Here is a 20,015-nt window from a genome sequence, read left to right as displayed (position 1 = left end):
CCACAGCCTCACCAGCAGAGTGGTTACCATTTCATCACACCCCCTCCACCCATGACAATCCGTGTGTGTTGTTGCTTCCAATTGCCCAGGAAGAAATAGACCCACGATGAGAGACAACTTGCCTGAGACACATCAGTGAGCTGCAGGAAGTTCCAGATGAGGACCCTCTTCAACCCCAGTACCGCACTTCACAGTTTACAAAGCACTTCCCATCCTAGAGTAGACCATCCCTTGGCTCCCATACTGTGTACAGCAGCTCCCATGATGCTCTCACTCCCAGCAGCCAGCACCTGTGTCTTTCAGAGGACAGTTAGTAGCCTGCTGGACTACCCTCTCTCCTTCTCATGCCCCGGGAGGTTTCCACTCCTGCAGCATCAGGCACTGGGAGGCAGAGTCCAGCTCCACAGTCATTTTTAACATATTAAAATGCCTGCATGTGCGGAGAGCTGGAAGTGCCTAGAAAGGTATGCCCTCCAGAGGGGAATTTACTCCCTCTAATTACTGATGAGCACAGGAGTATAAATACCCCAGCTCCTTTGCCCCCCAAATGGGCTAACTCTGAGGTATGACCTAAGCCACCTCCTTTGCAGGACTGACCTGGTGGGGCTTGGCGATAACATACCCTTGCTTGTCCTGCCTACTTCCCCTACCTCCAACAGCTGTTCCTGGAAATACTTCCCACACAGTAAGTCATTTTCACAGGAATCCTTGGTTCAAGGTCAACTTCTGGAGATCCCAACCTAAGACGCCTCCATGGTCTCCTTCATGCTTCGCTGTCATTCAACCCATTGTACAGATGAGAATACAGTGGCTAGTTAGAATTGACACACTTACCAAGTGGCCATGGAGGGGACTAGTACCTAGGACTTCTAGCTCCTTGTCCATGTTCCTTCAAAGGAAGGAACACAACTCCAGCCCTGGCTGAAAATGAAATCTGTCTCTTTTTTCTTCTCACTTCCTGAATGCAGTAAATTCACGAACACCTGCCTGTGTATGCATCTCTCCATATGGTGCGTCCCTGGGCCTCTGCCTCTTCTTGTCTCCAAAGTGAGTATGCTGTTTGATACTAAAATCAGCTCAGTATTTCATGTGGGTCACATCCTACATGTTGAGTTTGACTATAATTGCAGCAGGCAGACCATAATACATTTATTTAACACCAGCATATTTTAAATTCGGACCTCTTCAATGTTATTTGCATCTATTTGACTGGGGAGGGGGATCAACAGATACAGCTCCTGCGTTGGTCAAGTTGGCCTCTCATGACCTAGAATGGGAGCTGAGGACCAACAGGCTTGCCCCTGCCCCAGGGTCTGTACTTAAATCAGTGGCTTAGCTGACTCCTACCCTGCTCTGTCTACATACAGGGCAGAAGTTGAGGCACCTATGTGAGGCTTATGTTGCCCCAGGACTCACCTTGCCTAGGACTGGGGTGATGCCTCCTCTGTGTCCAAGTATCCACTCCCACACATGTCACTGGAGACCATGAGCTCCATGAAGGCCAACAGCACCTCTGGTCACTGCTGCATTCCCAGGGCCTGGCATGCAACAGATGTTTAAGGCACATTTTGGTTAGATGAATGAATGAATGAATGAATGAATGAGTGAATGCATGAATGCACACCGGCTGGTACATGTTTCCAAAGCAGTTCTGATCCTGTCCTTCTCTTGCTCAAAAACTCTTAGTGCTCCCAACAACTGCAGGATAAAATTCAAGGCTTCATTCTGGCATTCAAGGCCCTTCATACCTTGTTCCAACCTATGAATGTACAAACAATTATTGCAAATAATTCGTTTCAGAACTGTGACAGTGATCCTGAAACTGAGCCTTGGAGAGGGAAAGAGGTGAATGCTCTTACTCACCTGCGTCACGGTTTCCTCCCCTCCCCTCCTCCTTTCTCCCTTTCCCTTCCCTTCCCTCCCCTCCCTTCCTTCCTTCGCACCTGGTTAGAACATACAGCCCAGGCCCTAGGCCAAATATCAGAAATGATCTGAAGACCCTGCCTGGGAAGGAACAGCTATCTGCAAGGAAGGGGAGTTAGGATTAGCCTGAGGTTAGCCTTGGAGTGGTTTCCCAGAAAGACTCTGGCTGTACTTTCCCAATCTTTCCAGGAGGGGGCGGCAGCATCCCTGGTTACAGGCGCTCACGCATCTCGGAGCGCCCGGGAAGGATGTGTCTAGGGGTGGAGAAGTGTGTGTCTGTGATTGCAAGTGTGACAGAGGGTCTCAGCATATGATTGAGTGCACATGGGTGAGAGCACTCCAAGTGAGGTGTGTGTGTTCATTCGACTCTCACTCTGCTTATTGTGTGTCTACTCTGTGCCAAGCCCTGACCCAGATACTTGGGACATAGCTCAAGACACCAGGGCCCCGTAGAGGGGAGCAAAGAAAAAAGCAAGCAAGCAAGCAAGCAAGCAAACAAACAAACAAACAAATAAATAAATAAATAAATATAAATAAAGTGATGTCACCAGATAATAAAGATCTAAGGTGGGGGTCGGGACAGATTTGAACCACATGGTCAGAGCACCTCTCCAAGAAGGCGACCTCCATACTGAGACCAGAAGGGCAAGAGGGAACCAGCCAAGCACAGATAGATGTAGGAGATGGTTCCAGGCAGAGGGAGCAGGGAGGGCAAAGGTGAGATGTAGCACTGTCTTGTAAGAGTTTGAGTTTGAAGAGTTCGAATTTAATTCTTTTTTCTTCTTTTTTAATTCTTTCTTTATTTTCTTTCTTTCTCTTTCTTTTCTTTCTTTCTTTCTCTCTTTCCTCTGTCTTTCTCCTTCCTTCCTTCCTTCCTTCCTTCCTTCCTTCCTTCCTTCCTTCCTTCCTTCCTTCCTCCCTTCTTTCCTTCCTTCTTTCTTTTCTCTCTCTCTCTCTCTCTGTCTTGGACTCTCGCTCTGTCACCCAGGCTGGAGTGCAGTGGTGCAATCTTGGCTCGCTGCAACCTCCATCTCTCAGGTTCAAGCGATTCTCCTGTCTCAGTCTCCCGAGTAGCTGGGATTACAGGAGCACACCATCATGCTAATTTTTTGTGTTTTTAGTAGAGACGGGGTTTCACCATGTTGGCCAGGCTGGTCTCGAACTCCTGATCTCCAGTGAGCCACCTGCCTCGGCCTCCCAGCGTGCTGGGATTACAGGTGTGTGCCACCGTACCCAGCCTGTTTTTGTTTCTTGAGTTCAAATTTAATTCTAAGGACAGGAAGTCCTCAGATGTTTGAACAGCCAAGTGATGTGATGTGATGTTTGATTTGCACTTTCAAAAGATCTCTGGCTGCTGAGTGGGAATGTGTTAGAATTGGGCCAGTGACAGTGAGGAGGCTACTGCACCAGTCCAGGCCAGAGCTGCCGTGTGACCACGGGGGCTGAGGAAGTGTGTGGATGCAGCACATTTGGGAGGTGGCACTGCTGACAGTGGGGGTGAGAGGTGGAAGCAGGGCAGCTCCTGGTTCTTGGCCTGAACCAAGACTTCTAAGGGGAACAGCTGTGTCAGGGGCAGTCTGGCATTGGAAAGGCTCATTTCTGCCTGAAACCTCTGTGGTTTGGCTCCCCGACCTGACCAGTTCAGGACTTTCAGGGCCAGTCCCTTCTCCATCCTCCTCTTTTCTGGAGGGAGGTTCTGGAAACAGCTGGTTCCATCCTAACCTCCAGGCTTACCAGGGCCCTGCAGGGCTCAGGAACAGAACATTCTGCTTGGATCCTATATGGGGACTTTTCAGTTCCAGGCAGCTCTTTGTCTGCCCTTCCTCTCTCCCACTCTCCCTCCCTTCCTTTCTTCTTTCCTGCCTGCCTGTCTGCCTGCCTGCTTGCCTTGCAATCATAGAGCACTGTGGCTATTTTTGTTGTTGTTGTTGTTGTTAGAGATGGGGTCTCATTATGTTGCCCGGGCTGGTCTCGAACTCCCAGGCTCAAGCGATCTTCCTGTCTCGGCCTCCCAAAGTACTGGGATTACAGGTGTGAAACACTGCACCTGGCTTTAATGGTTTCTTCTTGACTCATTCAATCCTTGATGGGAGACAGGTAGCATGTTGTGAGGAAGGAACCCAGACCCTATAGAGAGGCACTCAGCTAAGGTCGCAGGGGACAGTGAGACCACTCACCCAACACATAGTGAATGAGCCTTCAGAAAACTCCATGCCCAACTAATGCCAAAAGAAGCAGAGATGAGCTATCTGCCAAGCCCTACCCAAATTGTACATTTATGCACACAGTATGTGTTCCTGTGTTAGTCATTATATTGTGGGTCTGTTATGCAGCAATAGATAATTGGAATAAATAACCTTGAATCTCAGCCCTGCCCTTTCCAGCTGTGTGAACTTGAGTAAGTCACTTAAGGTCTCTGAATCTCAGTGGCCTCAACTGTGGAATAACACAAGTAATAACAGAAGGAGGATAGGTATCTCATGAGAAATTCTCATAACACCCAGAAAGGGGGACTCGTTCGTGAAGCGTCCCCTACAGACAGCAAGCAGAGATATGCAGGCTTGAGCCTGAGGTTTGTGCAATACACAGTGCTGGGGTTTTTGTTCAATACTCTGAAGCACTCCCTAAGGATCCAAGCTGGGTTGTCGTGGTGTTGGATGTGGTGGTGTCTGAAGAAATAAGATCAGCATCCAGAGACTTAGTGCTTCCAGGCCCATGATCCTAAGGGGGTTCACCAAAAGGCCTGCCTCCTCAAGCCACGGCCCAGGTGCCATGCAGGCCCATCCCACCAGGGAGCTCAGGGCCTTGAAAACTTCACCTCTGGGACCACCACCACCATTGCGGTCACACCCCGGACTTGCAGTCCTTATATCACCAGGACTCAGGGGGTATCAGGCCCACAAACACTGTTTCCAGTCACCTTCTCCTAACCTTCCAATTCCCACTGAACCCACTCTGAACCCTAGCTAGGAGCTATAGACCCTCCACCCCTCTTCCAGACACAGTGGAGGGGCTGTGCTACAGACAAAACACCCGATCCTGGCAAGACGTTCACCAGGCTGTCTCCGTTCCCTGACCTATAAAGAGGGCAGGATGACCTTATTTGCGGAGTTGTCATCATGATTAAAGATAATAATAAGTACACAGTTGCTGGCCCCTCCAGCAGGTGCTAGAAGGCTGGAGGTGGGGAGGATCACCGGCAAGTGCTCCTGCAGACAGAAGCTTTTTTTCCAAGCCTCCAAGGACGCTCGCCAGCCCTCTCCAGCACGCAGGCAGATCTGGGCTGGGCTGGAGGCGTGGGTCACCACCAGAGCCCTTGCTGCCCACGGTGTGTGATGCTTGCTGTTGCCAAGTAACAGGCCTTAGCTCAGGCCCTGAGCCCCAAGGTCAGCCGCCCACCAACTGGCTTGCTATTTCTGGGCTATGGGGACTGCCAGTGCTCCTAGATTCCTTGCCTCGATCGAGCCTTGTGGGAGGAGAAGCATACCTTGGGCTCTGCTTTGGGAAATCCATAAGTTGTCATGTCCCTTTCAGAGATGATCCAGGAGAGGCTGGAATGAGAGATCCCAATCTGTCACCAGGTTTGGGGCCCAGAGAAGGGGAGGGGCTCACCAAGACACAGAGCAAATCAGTGGCACAGCATGGGCTCCTAATCTCTAATTCCCATTCCCATTGGCGAGATGATGCAGACAGCTCAGAGAGGTCAAGTGACTGACTCAAGGTCATGCAGCAAGTAAGGGGCAAAGCTAGGATTCCAGCCAGGTCTGTCTATTACAAGATGACTTGTAACATCATTTATGTACCCTTGTGATTTGCAGGCGGAACTCCTTGGAGAGGAGACTCAGGTATCTGCAGAAGTGTCTCAGGGCCTCGGAGGGAAGGTAAAAGAGACACTGAGCTCACAAGTGACACTCTGGTATGCCTTCCTCATTTTCATCTATTTTATTTGAGTCTCACAAAGAAAGAAAGAAAGGCTAAAGTGTTCTGGGGAAATTGATGATCCATTCAGTGCCTCAATTGCATCAATGTGAAAAATGAAGTTGACAGAGGGGAAGGGACTTGCCCAAGATACGCAACAAGAACTGGGAGCCGGCCGGGCGCAGTGGCTCACACCTGTAATCCCAGCACTTTGGGAGGCCGAGGCGGGTGGATCATGAGGTCAGGAGATCGAGACCATCCTGGCGAACACAGTGAAACCCTGTTTCTACTAAAAATACACAAATTAGCTGGGCATGGTGGCATGCACCTGTAGTCCCAGCTACTTGGGAGGCTGAGGCAGGGCAATTGCTTGAACCCAGGAGGCAGAGATTGCAGTGAGCTGAGTTGGTGTCACGGCACTCCAGTCTAGTGACAGAGTGAGACTCCATCTCAAAAAAAAAAAAAAAAAAAAAAAAAAAAGAACTGGGAGCCAGGATCCCCGATCCCTCCACTCCCCACCATGGGTTCCCATTGCTCCCCATCTTGTGGATCAGAAACAACACGTCCAGAGGACCTATGTGCTGCCAGCTCCTTGATAGGGACTGTGCAGCAGCTACTAAATGCTGAGTCAATCCTTTTAAACCAGCATCATGAGACTCTTCTTTCATCCCCATTCCACTACCTAAGTAGCATCTTGTCCCTTTTTTCTCATGCATCTTGGACTTGGCGCACTCAGAAATGACCACGGGACTTATTGATTCACTTATTCATCGCCTCTTCCCAACTAGAAGGCCAGCAGGGCAGCAGGGACAAAGTCCCTTTTGTTGACACCTGTCTCTGCCTCGCCTGCACTAAGCTTGGCACACAGTAGGTGCTCAGGAACAGGAATGATGGAGCCTCACAACATCGCTAGAGGGGACAGTTGTCATTTTCAGTCACCTAGTATCCTACTCCCCTTCCTAACAGTACCCTGATTTCCACATCCTGTGGATTCTTAGTGATTTGCTACATCTCCCAAAATAAATTATAGTTCTCCCCTCCCCCTGCAGAATAAGTTAATAATAAATAATAATAACTAATAATAACACTAACATTTATTGAGTGTTTTCTGAATTCCAGGTACTAATGTTCTAAGCACTTTACATAGACATTTCATTGAATCTTTACCATAACCTTCAGCCCAGACACAGATGTGGCTCCCAGCTCTCTTCCAGGGAAAAAGCAAGGCTCAGAGAAACAGAAACTTGCTAGGAGGTAGCAGACTGGGATTTGAACCGAGATCGACCGGCTCTGGGGGTGCCATGTCTTTTTACTCTCTTGTGAGTGCATTTTCCTTAGGCCCTGCCTCTCACTGCACTCACAGAACCGAAGCGAGATGTGTGACCTCACCATCTCGCCATATGGGACATTATTGTCTGAGTGGAATGAGGAAGGGTGGGAGAATTAGTGGAGATGCTAATCCCATAGGTGGGACCCTGACAATCAGGTAACTTCTCTTCTGGTTCCTGCCTGATTCCAAGCCTGCCTCAATTCTGTGTTCCCCAATAATCTCCCAATAAATTCTCCATTCTCCCAAGAACCAAAGATTCTAACAGGTACAAGAACAAGAGAGGACATGTCAGTTAGCTGCTGTTGTGCAATGAAACATTCCCTAAATTTAGTGGATTAAAACAATAAGCAGGCCAGGCGTGGTGGCTCACGATTGTAATCCCAGCACTCTGGGAGGCCAAGGCAGGTGGATCACCTGAAGTCAGGAGTTCAAAACTAGATTGGCCAACATGGTGAAACCTCGTCTCTACTAAAAATACAAAAATTTGCCGGGTGTGGTGGTGGGCGCCTGTAATCCCTGCTACTTGGGAGGCTGAGGCAGGAGAATCTCTTGAACCTGGGAGGCAGAGGTTTCAAGGAGCCGAGATGGTGCCACTGTACTCCAGCCTGGGCAACAGAGTGAGACTCCCTTTCAAACAAACAAACAAAAACAATAAACAATTATTTCTAACAATTCTATGGGTCTTCTGGTCTGGACCAGCTCATCTAGGATGGTCTCACGCATCTGTCTGGCGCAGCTGGGAGGGCTCACCTCTGTCTCATGTGGCCTCTCACCCTCCAACAGGCTAGCTCAGGCTCATTCATGGTGGTCTCAGCGTTTCAAAGAGCGGTGGGTACTTCCAAGGCTCAGCTTGCATTATGTTTGTTATTGTTGCCATTGGCCAAAGCAAGTCATGTGGCCATGACTATTGTCAGGGTACGAAGAGATTTCCAAAGGGCATAGAGAGAGGAATGGGATCGTGTGGCCATTTTTACCATGTACCACTGCTGGGAATTATTGGAGGTGGTGCTGTGTTGATGACCCCTGTACAAATGGGGAAACTGAGGCACGGAGCAGGAAAGCAGCTCTCCCAGCAACACACAGTGAGTTGGACACAGAGAGGAGGTTTTCCAAACCCTGTGGAATCTCTAACCTCAGCCACTGTTTAAGGCAGGGCTTGGTTTTTCTCACTCTGATGTGAAACAAGCTGGTACAACAGTCTCTCTTGCAATAAGGAAAACGCCACAGTGAAACATTTGTTGTGCAAAATTAGAGTCCCATTTCCTGTGGGAAGTGCTCACCTGGGATAATTGCCTTTGTGCGCAGAAAAATAAGAGACGGACCTGAAAGTGTTTTCCGGAATCCAGAAAGGTGGCTTTCTTTAAAAAATCAATTACCTATTCCCACTTCAGAGAAAACACTTCACAGACGCATTTTGCATTCTAAGTAGAATTCAGTGCTCCCGGCTGAAATCTACCTGAAAATTCTTCTCAAGGACTGAGCGGCCAGACAGAGGCCCCCAATTACTTCTGCTATTGACGTTTCAGGCGTAGGACGCTGCGGCCATCTCAATAATGAACTGCTTTTTTCATCCAGAGGAAAACTCAAAGTGTAAAATAGGCCCCGGACTTGGCTTTTCCTCCCACGCCTGGACTGCAATCGACTGGGTTGACGCTTCCCTGGCGCATGCTTAATAGTCACATAGGAAAGGCACTGAAGGGACTCCCTTCATCTAGGTCTGCTGCTTCCGTGTCGGGCTCAGGTTCCATCCTTCTCACTGTGGGGAACTGGATGATGATCCAGCAGCACTGGTTTTCTCGTCTGTAGAACAGGAGCAGTAACAACACACCTAGCAGCATGCAATCGTGCCAGTGTCGTGTCACAGTGAGGCGTTCCAGGCTGCAGTATGTTGTTTGAAGAGTCAACAGCTGTGCTCCTGACACCCCATTCTCCCCTCCTCCCCAGGACGAGGGAGCTAACATTTGTTAAGTACTTCCTACGCACCTTAGGCCTCGACCTTTCCACAGTTCCGTCTGGGCTCAGGCACAGTGAGTGGAGGGTGAGGTTCTGGAGTAGGACTGCCTAAATTCTATTGTCATGGCCAACCTGTCGGCCACTCTGGGAGCTCTCCAGGCTCTGGCCACTTCTCACGCCTCCACCCCTGACAGCCTGGCCCAAGAACCTCCAGCCCTTCCGAGTTCATGGGGCTCCTCCTGGCCCATCTGCCTGCTTCTTCAGCCATCTCCATCCCAATCTATTCCTAATATAGAAGCCGAGGGACCCTTTGAAAATGGAAGCCAGATCCTGCCACTCGGCTCAAAACCCTCAAAGTACCCCTCCCTACTTGGAGGAAAAGCCAAGGACCATGCAAAGGCCTGCAAAGCCCGTGATCTGACGCCTCCGACTTCCCTTCTTCCCCTTGCTTTCTCTACTGCAGCCAGCCTGGCCTAGACGCCCCCAACCCTCCACTCAGGGCTTCTGAACCTGCTGCTCCCCCTCCCAGTCACCACCTGGCTCACCCCACCTCCAGTCAGGCCTCTGCTCAGTTGTCACCTCTGCAGGGAAACCTCCCTGACGGCCTGGCCCTCCACATCCCAAGACCTGACTTCTCTCTTCAAAGCTCTCCCTGACTGATGTATACGTATATGTTTGTTTATATATATGTATCTCCCGGTACCGGGCTCCACGTGCCAACAAAGCAGGGACTGGAGGATGGATGATTCTGAACCCCCAGGAGCTAGCATGGCCTTGCTCACCGTGGACCCTCTGGGACTGTGACTACAACAACAGCTGCCACTCACTGACCTTTGAGAAGGAGCTGGACTCCTGACATGCACTGTGTCCCCATAACTCTGAGAGGTCAGTGACAGTGTTAGTCCCCGGTGGACAGAGGATGAGCTGCCCTGAGCCACTCTGTGGGTAGGAGGAGGCACTGGGTTGTGCCCACGAGGGCAGCTCAGACTGTGAGTCCAAGCTCAGGAAAGCTCAGAAGGCAGCAAGGCGGCGCCCGAGGGAGGACCTGGAGCCCTGCGCATGTGCAGACAGGAGGCTAGAGAGGCTCGGCCTCGCAGGGACATCACTGCCTGGGTGGGGCTCAGGCCCCAGGCAGCAGCATCCGGAACATACCAGGGCCTGGGCTCCTCCCAAGCTCCGAGCGTCACCCATGCAGGCTTCTTTCAGAGCCAGTGGGCCGGGTGAATGGGGTGGTGGGACCTGTCAGGGCAATTAGAGATCACAAAGCTGAAGAGCTGGCAGCTCAGGACATGACCTGGGGAAGTTTCCCTGGGCAAACACAGAATAAAGGCTTTGCCTGCCCCTCACGCTGCCCAGTGCCAGATTATGTAATGTGTTGATGCTGCAAGTGGCGTCCTCACAGTCCTCTGAGAACTCTGCCTGCACCCCAGGAAATGAGTCCCAGAGGAATGACCCAGCTGAGTGGACACCCCCTAACCTGCCCAACTCACACACACACACACACACACACACACACACACACACGCACAGACACCACTGTCCAAGGGAAAGCAGAAATCTGACTTTGGAGTCATTCACTCACAAACTCTTTATTGAGCACCTACCATGTACCCTGCACTCTACTAGATGCTGGGGATATGGCAGCAAACACAATGGACAAAAGTGATGCCCCTAGGGAACTGACATGTTGGGGGAGAGACAGGCAAGAAACATGACATGCAGGTGGGATGTCACATGGTGATGTGTGCTCTGGAGAAAAACAAAAACAAAGCCAGCAAGGAAAAAAAAGGCGAGGGTGTGGCTGGGCAGATATGAAGGCAGGGGCAGTGGGGAGCAGTGCAGGAGAGTGGACAAGTGCAGGGGCCCCGGGGCAGACCTGTGTATCCTCGCCATAACACATCAGCTCGGGGCAGGATAGGGGTATGTGGAGACTGGAACGGCGTGAGTGAGGGGAGAGGAGAGTACAGGATGTATGCATGGTGAGGACTCAGACGGATGGACACCACTGCAGGCTTCCAGCCAACAGACCTGAGGGCAAGTCCGGTCCTATCAACGTGCACAGTGTGGCGGCTGCGGGTCTCATCTACAAACAGATCTGGGGGTCCCCTACCTCCTGAGGCCATGCTCCCTCCCGTCTGCAGCCTGCCCATCTATTCCTTCCCCATATTTGCTCCCTCCCCTGCAACTCACCTATGCTTTCATTCTGAGCTGTGGGCAGGAGGAGGTGACCTCCTGCTCCCAGTGGTCCAGGTCTGGCAGGATGGACAGCACCATGGCTGCTGGGAGAAGGAAGATGCTGCCAGGTGGACAGGAGGGGCCCAGGTACCGGCAATCAAAGGTCAGAGCTGGTAGCAGACTCTTGGAGCTGGAAGGACCCCTCTGGACCAGCCACCTCTGCCTTTCCCCTCCAGCTTTTATTTATTTATTTAAATGGTTTCTCGCTCTGTCACCCAGGCTGGAGTGCAGAGGTGCGATCTCAGCTCACTGTAGCCTCCATCTCCTGGGTTCAAGTGATACTCCTGCCTCAGTCTCCTGAGTAGCTGGGATTACAAGGTGTCTGCCACCATGCCCGGCTAATTTTTGTATTATTATTATTATTATTATTATTATTATTATTTTAGCAGAGATGGGGTTTCACTATGTCAGCCAGGCTGGTCTTGAACTCCAGATCTCAAATGATCTGCCTGCCTCGGACTCCCAAAGTGTTGGGATTACAGGCGTGAGCCACCACGCCCAGCCTCCCCTCTAGCTTTTAATTCAAATATTTTTTGTACTACAGAGAAGTTAAAAGAATCATGCAACGAATACCCTTACACCCTTCACCAAGGCTCCCTAGTTAGCATTTTGCCACATTTGTGCTGTTCTTTTGGTAGGCAGGTATGTGGCTAGGGTGGAGCAGGGTGGGAGACAGCGGGAGAGATATCATAAAGCTTCACCCCTGAAAACTTGGGCATGCATTCATGTATCAAGCAGAATACTAAAACAAGGGGCATTCTCCCACACAACAAAAATACTAAATACCAAAATAACCAAAACGTTTCACATTGGCCAAGCTCATATTCTAGTCCCCCAAATGTCTTGATAATGTCCTTTATAGCAGTTTAACGTTTATTCTTTTCAGCACGGGATTCCATCAAGGATCAGACACTTCCTTTGGTTGTTACATTCCTTTAGGGTCTAATCTAGAATGAATAGTCCCCACTGTACCGTCCTCCCCACCTTTTTTTTTCCTTTCGTGACATTGACATTTGTAAAAGAGACAGCCCAGGTGTCTTGTAGAATGTTCCTCAAATTGGGTGTGTCTGATTGTTTCCTTGTGATTAGACCTGGCTAAGCATTCTGGGCACTAAATCTGCAGAGGGGAGGCTGCGTCTCCCATTGTGTTATATAAGGAGGGCCTCCTGCCAATTTGTGCCATCACTGGTAATGCTAAGGTGTGATCGTTTGACTAATGTGTTCCCAATGATCTCTCCATTATAAAACTAATCTTTCCTTTTGTACATAATAATTCATCTGTGTGATGAATTATGATATTCGAGATATGTGAATATCCTGTTTCCTCATGAAATTTCACATAGTGATTTCAGCAGCTATTGATACCTTGCCTGAATCAATTATTGCATTAGTAGCTGCAAAACAGATTTTTCCCATTATCCTTTCTACGTTCTTCTGTAAAGTTTTCCTCTCCCTTCCCTCTCCCCTGCTTTTGTAGTATCATCATACACAGATGAAAAAATAATTATTATTTTCAATGTGTTGTAAATCCACTATCATCATTGCTCTTATTTGATGCTCAAATTGTTCCAAGTTTGGCCTCCAGGTCGGGGCCCCTTCAGGTGAATTCTTATGTCCTTCCCACTTTTTAAAAACAATTTGATTGAAGTATAGTTGACACACAATGAATTGCCCATATTTTAACATACAACTTAATAAGTTTTGACATATGTGTACACGCATGAAATCATCACCGTATTCCAGGGAGTGAACACACCCGTCACCCCAACGTCTCCTCAGGTATCTTTTTTGTTTTGTTTTGTTTTGAGACAGACTTTCACTCTGTTGCCCAGGCTGGAGTGCAGTGGTGCGATCTCAGCTCACTGCAGCCTCCGCTTCCTGGGTTCAAGTGATTTTCATGCCTCAGCCTCCCTAGTAGCTGGGACTACAGGCGCCCCCCACCACGCCCAGCTAATTTTTGTATTTTTAGTAGAAATGGGATTTCACCTTGTTGGTCATGCTGGTCTCAAACTCCTGACCTCAAGTGATCCACACACCTCAGCCTCCCCAAATGCTGTGATTACAGGAGTGAGCCACCGCCCCCGGCCCTCCTCAGGTATCTTTGTCCCCTGCAGCCCTTCACCATCTTGAAGGAACCACTGACTTGCTTTCAGTTACTATAGATCAGTTTGCATTTTTTAGCGTTTTATATAAATAAAATCCTACTCTTTGTGTCTAGTTGCTTTCCCTCAGCATTGTCACTTTGAGACTCAGCCATGTTATTGCATGTATGCCTAGTTTTGCTTTGTGTTCTTGAGCAGCATTCGGCTGTGTGGATACACCACAATTCTTTTACCCACGCACTGACATGCGGATGGACAGACGGGTTGTTTCCTGTTTGGGGCTCTTACAAATGAAGATGCACGTATCTAAGTCTTTGCACGGACATGAATTTCCTTTTCTTTTGAGTAAGTACCTAGAAGTGGACATGGCTAGATTTTATGGTTAATTTTTAAGAAATTGCTGAAGTGTTTCAAAAGTGGCAATACCATTTTCCATCCTACCAACAGGGCCTAGGAGTTCCAGTTCTTCCTCCTACTTACCAACATAGGTATGTAGCAAGTAGCACCTTCTCGGAGATTTAATTTGATTTTTTTTTTTTTTTTTTTTTTTTAAGACGGAATCTTGCTCTGTCGCGCAGGCTAGAGTGCAGCGGCGCTATCATGGCTCACTGAAACCTCTGCCTCCCCGGTTCCAGTAATTCTCTTGCCTCAGCCTCATGGATAGCTGGGATTACAGGTACATGCCACCACACCCGGCTAATTTTTGTATTTTTAGTAGAGGCGGGGTTTCACCGTGTTGGCCAGGCTTGTCTCCAACTCCTGCCCTCAGGTGATCCACCCACCTCGGCCTCCCAAAGTGCTGGGATTACAGGCATGAGGCACCATGTCCGGCCTAATTTGATTTTTAAATTTAAATTTAAAATGTTTACAACTTAAATATAAAACAATTAAATTTAAAACATTTAAATTTGGCCGGGCGCGGTGGCTCAAGCCTGTAATCCCAGCACTTTGGGAGGCCGAGACGGGCGGATCACGAGGTCAGGAGATCAAGACCATCCTGGCTAACACGGTGAAACCCCGTCTCTACTAAAAATACAAAAAAAAAAAAAAACTAGCCGGGCGAGGTGGCGGGCGCCTGTAGTCCCAGCTACTCGGGAGGCTGAGGCAGGAGAATGGCGTAAACCCGGGAGGCGGAGCTTGCAGTGAGCTGAGATCCGGCCACTGCAGTCCAGCCCGGGATACAGAGCAAGACTCCGTCTCAAAAAAAAAAAAAAAAAAACATTTAAATTTAATTTTCCTTGATGGCAAATGATGCTGAACATCTTTTTATGTGCGATTTGCCATGCTTATGATCTCTGGTGACATGTCGATTCAAATCTTTTGCCAGCTTGCAAGGGGGGTGTTTTATTATTATTCAATTTTGGCAGTTCTTTACATTCTTGATACAAATTCTTTATTAAATATACACTTTGTAAACATTTTCTCCCAGTCTGTTTTGTCTGTTTATTCTCTTAACAGTGTCCCTTGAAATGCAGAAGTTTTTAGGTTTTTTTTTTTTTTTTTTTTTTTTGAGATGGAGTCTTGCTCTGTTGCCAAGTTGGAGTTCAGTGGCGGGATCTTGGTTCACTGCAACCTCTGCCTCCCAGGTTCAAGCGATTCTCCTGCCTCAGCCTCCTGAGTAGCTGGGACTATAGGCGCGTGCCACCACACCCAGCTAATTTTAGTATTTTTAGTAGAGATGGAGTTTCACCATCTTGTCCAGGATGGTCTTGATCTCTCGACCTCATGATCTGCCTGCCTTAGCCTCTCAAAGTGCTGGCATTACAGGCGTGAGCCACTGCGCCCAGTTGAAATACAGAAGTTTTAAATTTTGATGTGGTTCGATTTATCCATTTGTTCTTTTATTAATTGTGCTTTTGCTGTCATCTAAGAGATATCTGTCAGTGCCATCAGGATTTTCTTCTATGTTTTCTCCTAGAAGTTTTGTCATCTTATATTTAAATCTTCGATCCACTTCGATTTAACTTTTGTATACAGTGTGAGGCATAGATTGAGTTTATTTTTTTAAATACAGTTATCTGGTTGTTCTAGCACCATTTGTTAAAAACACTAGCCTTTTTCCACAGCATTGCCTTTGTAACTTTGTCAAAACTCAAATGTCTAAATATATGTGGATCTAATTTTGGACTCACTATTCTTGTCTATTGATCTATGTGCCTATCTTTATGCCAATACCATACTGTTCTGATTAATGTAGCTTCATAATACTTCTTCAAATCAGATAGTGTCAGCCCTCTAACTGTTCTTTTTCAGAGTTGTTTTGACCATTTTAGGCCCTTTGATATTTTTATATGAGTTTTAAAATCAGCTTGTCGATTCCTACAAAGAAAGCCTGCTGAGATTTTGATGGGGATTCCAATGGATCTATAGGTGAGTTCAGAGAGTATTGCCATCTTAATGACTTTGAGTCTTCTGGCCCATGAACAAAATATGATTAATTCTTGCTATTCATGGTAGTTATGTTTTGTAAAGTGTCCATGAACACTGAATTAGCCAATACTGAACCATTGATCCCAGGGGAAGTACAGAGTGCAGTTCCTGTGAGCCTCTAGGATTACAGGCGTGCACCACCATGCCCAGCTAAGTTTTGTGTTTTCAGTAGAGATGGGGTTTCACCATGTTGGTCAGGCTGGTCTCAAACTCCTGACCTCAGGTGATCCACCCACCTCAGCCTCCCAAAGTGCTGGGATTACAGGTGTGAGTCGCTACTGTTGATTCATCCACATTCAGCTGACACCCAGCAGCACCATAATTCACCCCTGAACGGAGCTTTCCTAACGTGTGTCTTCTCCATGAGGCACACTGCAGCCTCCCTGTATGTGGGAACATGAGGCAGCACTTGGGCACTACGCCTAGGGGCTGCTTAAAGTCACCAACGAAAAGCATACATGTGAAAAACATGGCACTAAATAGACTGCAGAAAGGATCCTTGTCAACAGTTATGAGACCTGGATCAAGAAGGCAGAGAGTTGCCTTGTATGACTTCAGCTGGGAACGTGAGCATCTAGCTACTCACATTTTTACTGCCTGTACATGTCTCTGAGTGACTGCTACAGCACTGTGGTTACTGATTTGGGGGTTACAAATAAATTTTAGTGAGTAGGTGAATTCGCAAATACAAAATAGTGAGGATCAACTTATATCTCCTCATTTATTTAAATTTAATTTTTCCCAGCAATACTTTGTAGACCGCGCAAATCTTTGATTTCTTTTGCCAGATTTATCCATATGTAGTTCATACTTTTTGATGCTATTTTAAATGGGTATTATTTTTTTCCATTTCAATTCCTGATTATTTATTGCTAGCATATGGAAATACAATGGACTGTTGTATACTGATCGTGTATCTGGTAACCTTGCTAAATTCACTTAGTTCTAATAGCTTTTTAATAGATTTCATTAGATTTTCAACATAGATGATGATGTCATCTGCAAATAAAAAGTTTTACTTCTCTTAATCTCATGCCTTTTATTTCTTTATTTCTTGACTGATGGCACTGGCTAGAAATGCTAGTACAATGTTGAATGGTAAAGGTGGACATCCTTATTCCTGATGTTAGGGGGAAGGTATTCAGTCTTCTACCATTAGTATGATGTTAGCTGTAGTTTTTTCATAAATACCCAAGGAAGGACAAACTTAGAAGGAGTTTGGACTTTGATGGAAAAGCTGTAGTTCAGCCACTGGATAGCAGAGAAGTTTGATGGTGTAGCCAGGCTGGAGCTGGCCTGGAGCTGCTGGGTGAGCAGTAGACCCTCCAGAGTGTGGTCAAGGAGACAAGGCCTTCAGCAACCACTGTCATGGGCACGCAGCATCATGGACATGCAGTGGGAGTCCAGGCACCAGTGAGAGCAAGAAGTCTTTAGACAATCAGGGCTGAACATGAACTTGATCTGCTGCTGGGCATGTGAGACTCCAGCCACAGTCAACTGTGTGCAGGCCACATGAGGGCTCTGGTTTTACGAGGCTGTAGAAAGGTTACCACTAGATTGAGGCTGCAGGGTCGCAGAGAAATTGTGTTCTGGGCCTAAGGCTAAGATAAGAATCCACTGCAGACCCCTCCCACTTCCATTCCCCTTCCCCCATGCAGGATATTGTAGGGAGTCTTTTCCTCCTGCATTGTCCTTACAGTGTCCTCCTAGTGAGGGCTGTAAACCACGCATAGTGGAATTCTGTTGCTTACCATGGAACATATATTGAAGGAGATCTTGGAACTGACGCAGATGGGCAGAACTTACTATTTTAACTGTTCTCCAAAGCTGACTGGGGAGTGGGTGTGAGTCTCAGCGGACAGTTCAGGGAAGTGAGTTGGGGCCCTGAGAGCAGAAAACTGGCTGGGTTCCGGGGTGTAGGCAACTGGCTCAGCTCGGCAGGCATCCATGGCTAATCATCTTTTGTTCCCAGATTACTGCTCATTTGATGACCCAGGAAAATACAGTACTACTTTTCTGTGCTGGAATTGGGTGTCCTCCTCTCCCAGGCCCCATCCACAGGTCAGGCTTTGCTGCCTGTCCAGGATTATGCAACACAGACGTCCACACGCTACCTCCCACCACCAGAACTGGGACCAGACCCACCTCTCTTAGCCCCTTAGATCCCTCTTGCCTGGAACAAAAGTTCTCAAGGTATGTCCTCAATATATCCCACACTTGCCTCCACAACTCTGCCAAGTCTCTTTCAGTATTGTCATCTGGTGCATGGAGTTTTGCACATAGCAGAGGCTCAGGAAACATTTGTGTGATTAGGGGATACAGGTCTACATGCATTTCATCTGTGAATCCCCAGTACCTAGCAAAGTACATGCTCAGTGAATACTTAAGGCAGGCAGGATGAAAATAAAGCTTTGTACAAGCAAAGCAAGCTGCTCCACGGACCCATGGAGCAGCTGCACGGGTCCATTGAAGGAATCAGAGCCTTCCCCCTCCAAGTATTCAAAGCCCTTTATTTGCATTAATGCATTTCACCCTGAGAATAATCCTGTGATGGCATTCTTATCATCTTCCTCACCTTAGAGATGAAGACAACAAAGCCCATAGAAGTTACATCAATTTCTAAGGATCACACAGAAAGTGGCCAACATGGGGCTGTGACCCAGGCTCTGTATTTCAGACTCCACTCTCTTCATCACAAGATACTGCCTCTTCCCACATCTCTTCCATATTCCCAGCCTTAGAAGACAGCTGACATACAGATGCCATGCATGTTTACTGAATAAATGGTACGCCAACAGACAAGGGCTAGGCCGTTTTCTTGTCTTTGCCTAGGTCTGCAGAGCTAATATTGAGAATGACAATACCTAGACGTTATTGGAATGAGCCAGGGGCACACTCTGTGTGGCAGAGCGGCTAGTTGCCTACCGCAACGTCCAGTCTCCCCTCGGCCTTCGTGACAGGACCATTGCCCCTGTTTCCCGGCCTCTTTGGCCTCAGATGTGGCCATGTGAGCAAGTACTAGCCAATGAGATATAAGGGGAAGTTTGGTGTGTGTCTTCAGGAAAGTTACTTAAAAAGAGAGGCAAGTTCTCTTCCTCTCTCCCTTTCTGCTGCTATTTGGGATGAGGATGAAATGCCTGAAGCTCCAGCAGCCATCCTGGCCCAGGAGGTGACCTTGAAGATAGAAGTCACTTGCTGAAGACCAGGAGATGGGATCCTTGAAGACTTTGGGTAACCAGCATGGATTGCCACCATTTCATGTGAGAGAGAAACCAAGCTCTAGCTTTCTCTGTGGCTTCTGTCTGGGGTCTCCTGTTTGTCCAGCGGTACCTAATCTTCACAGACACAGGTGGTTTCCTGTTGTTTTATTTTACTTTATTTTAGAGACACAAATAAAATATCTCGCTCTGGCACCCAGGCTGGAGTACAGTGGTGTGAACATGGCTCACTACAGCCTCAATCTCCCAAGCTCAAGGGATCCTCCTGCCTCAGGCTCCCAAGCAGCTAGGACGACAGGCTCATGCCACCCTGCCTGGCTAATTTTTTTATTTTTTGTAGAGACGAGTTCACCCTATGTTGCCCAGGCTGGTCTTGAACTCTTAGGCTCAATGATCCTCCTGCCTTGGCCTCCCAAAGTGTTGGGATTACAGGCATGAGCCACCAACCCTGGCCCAGATACAGTCATTATCCTCATTTTGCATATGAGGAAACTGAATCCTAAGGAAGTAGAGCAACTTGATTTGAAGTCGGGCAGTCTCATGGTAGAGCCTGAGTACAGAACCACTAAACTACAGGTGCCTCCCGGAAGAAGGCTAATTGCACATATTAGGCACTGGGTAAACACTAGTTGGAGGGTGGCTGGGGTCTGCCAATGTGGGAACTAGGAATGCAGGGGTTTTGGCAGTGTCTGTGGTCTGCTGGCTGGGGGAACTGCACTCTGTGTTCTTACCACATTCAAGTGGTTGATGCCTGGGCCCTACAGCATTTTGGCAGGGCACTCACTGTGGTTATTAAATTCTTCATATTCTGGTCTATCCGTAAGGAACCAGTAGACCAAGCAAAGGCAAGTTTTGGACACTTCTACAGGAGGAAAATGATTCTAGCCCCATGTGAAACAGAATGGG

The sequence above is a fragment of the Chlorocebus sabaeus genome, chromosome 2 (assembly GCF_047675955.1).
Source record: "Chlorocebus sabaeus isolate Y175 chromosome 2, mChlSab1.0.hap1, whole genome shotgun sequence".
NCBI classification, from domain to species: domain Eukaryota; kingdom Metazoa; phylum Chordata; class Mammalia; order Primates; family Cercopithecidae; genus Chlorocebus; species Chlorocebus sabaeus.
This window is presented reverse-complemented; position numbering follows the sequence as displayed.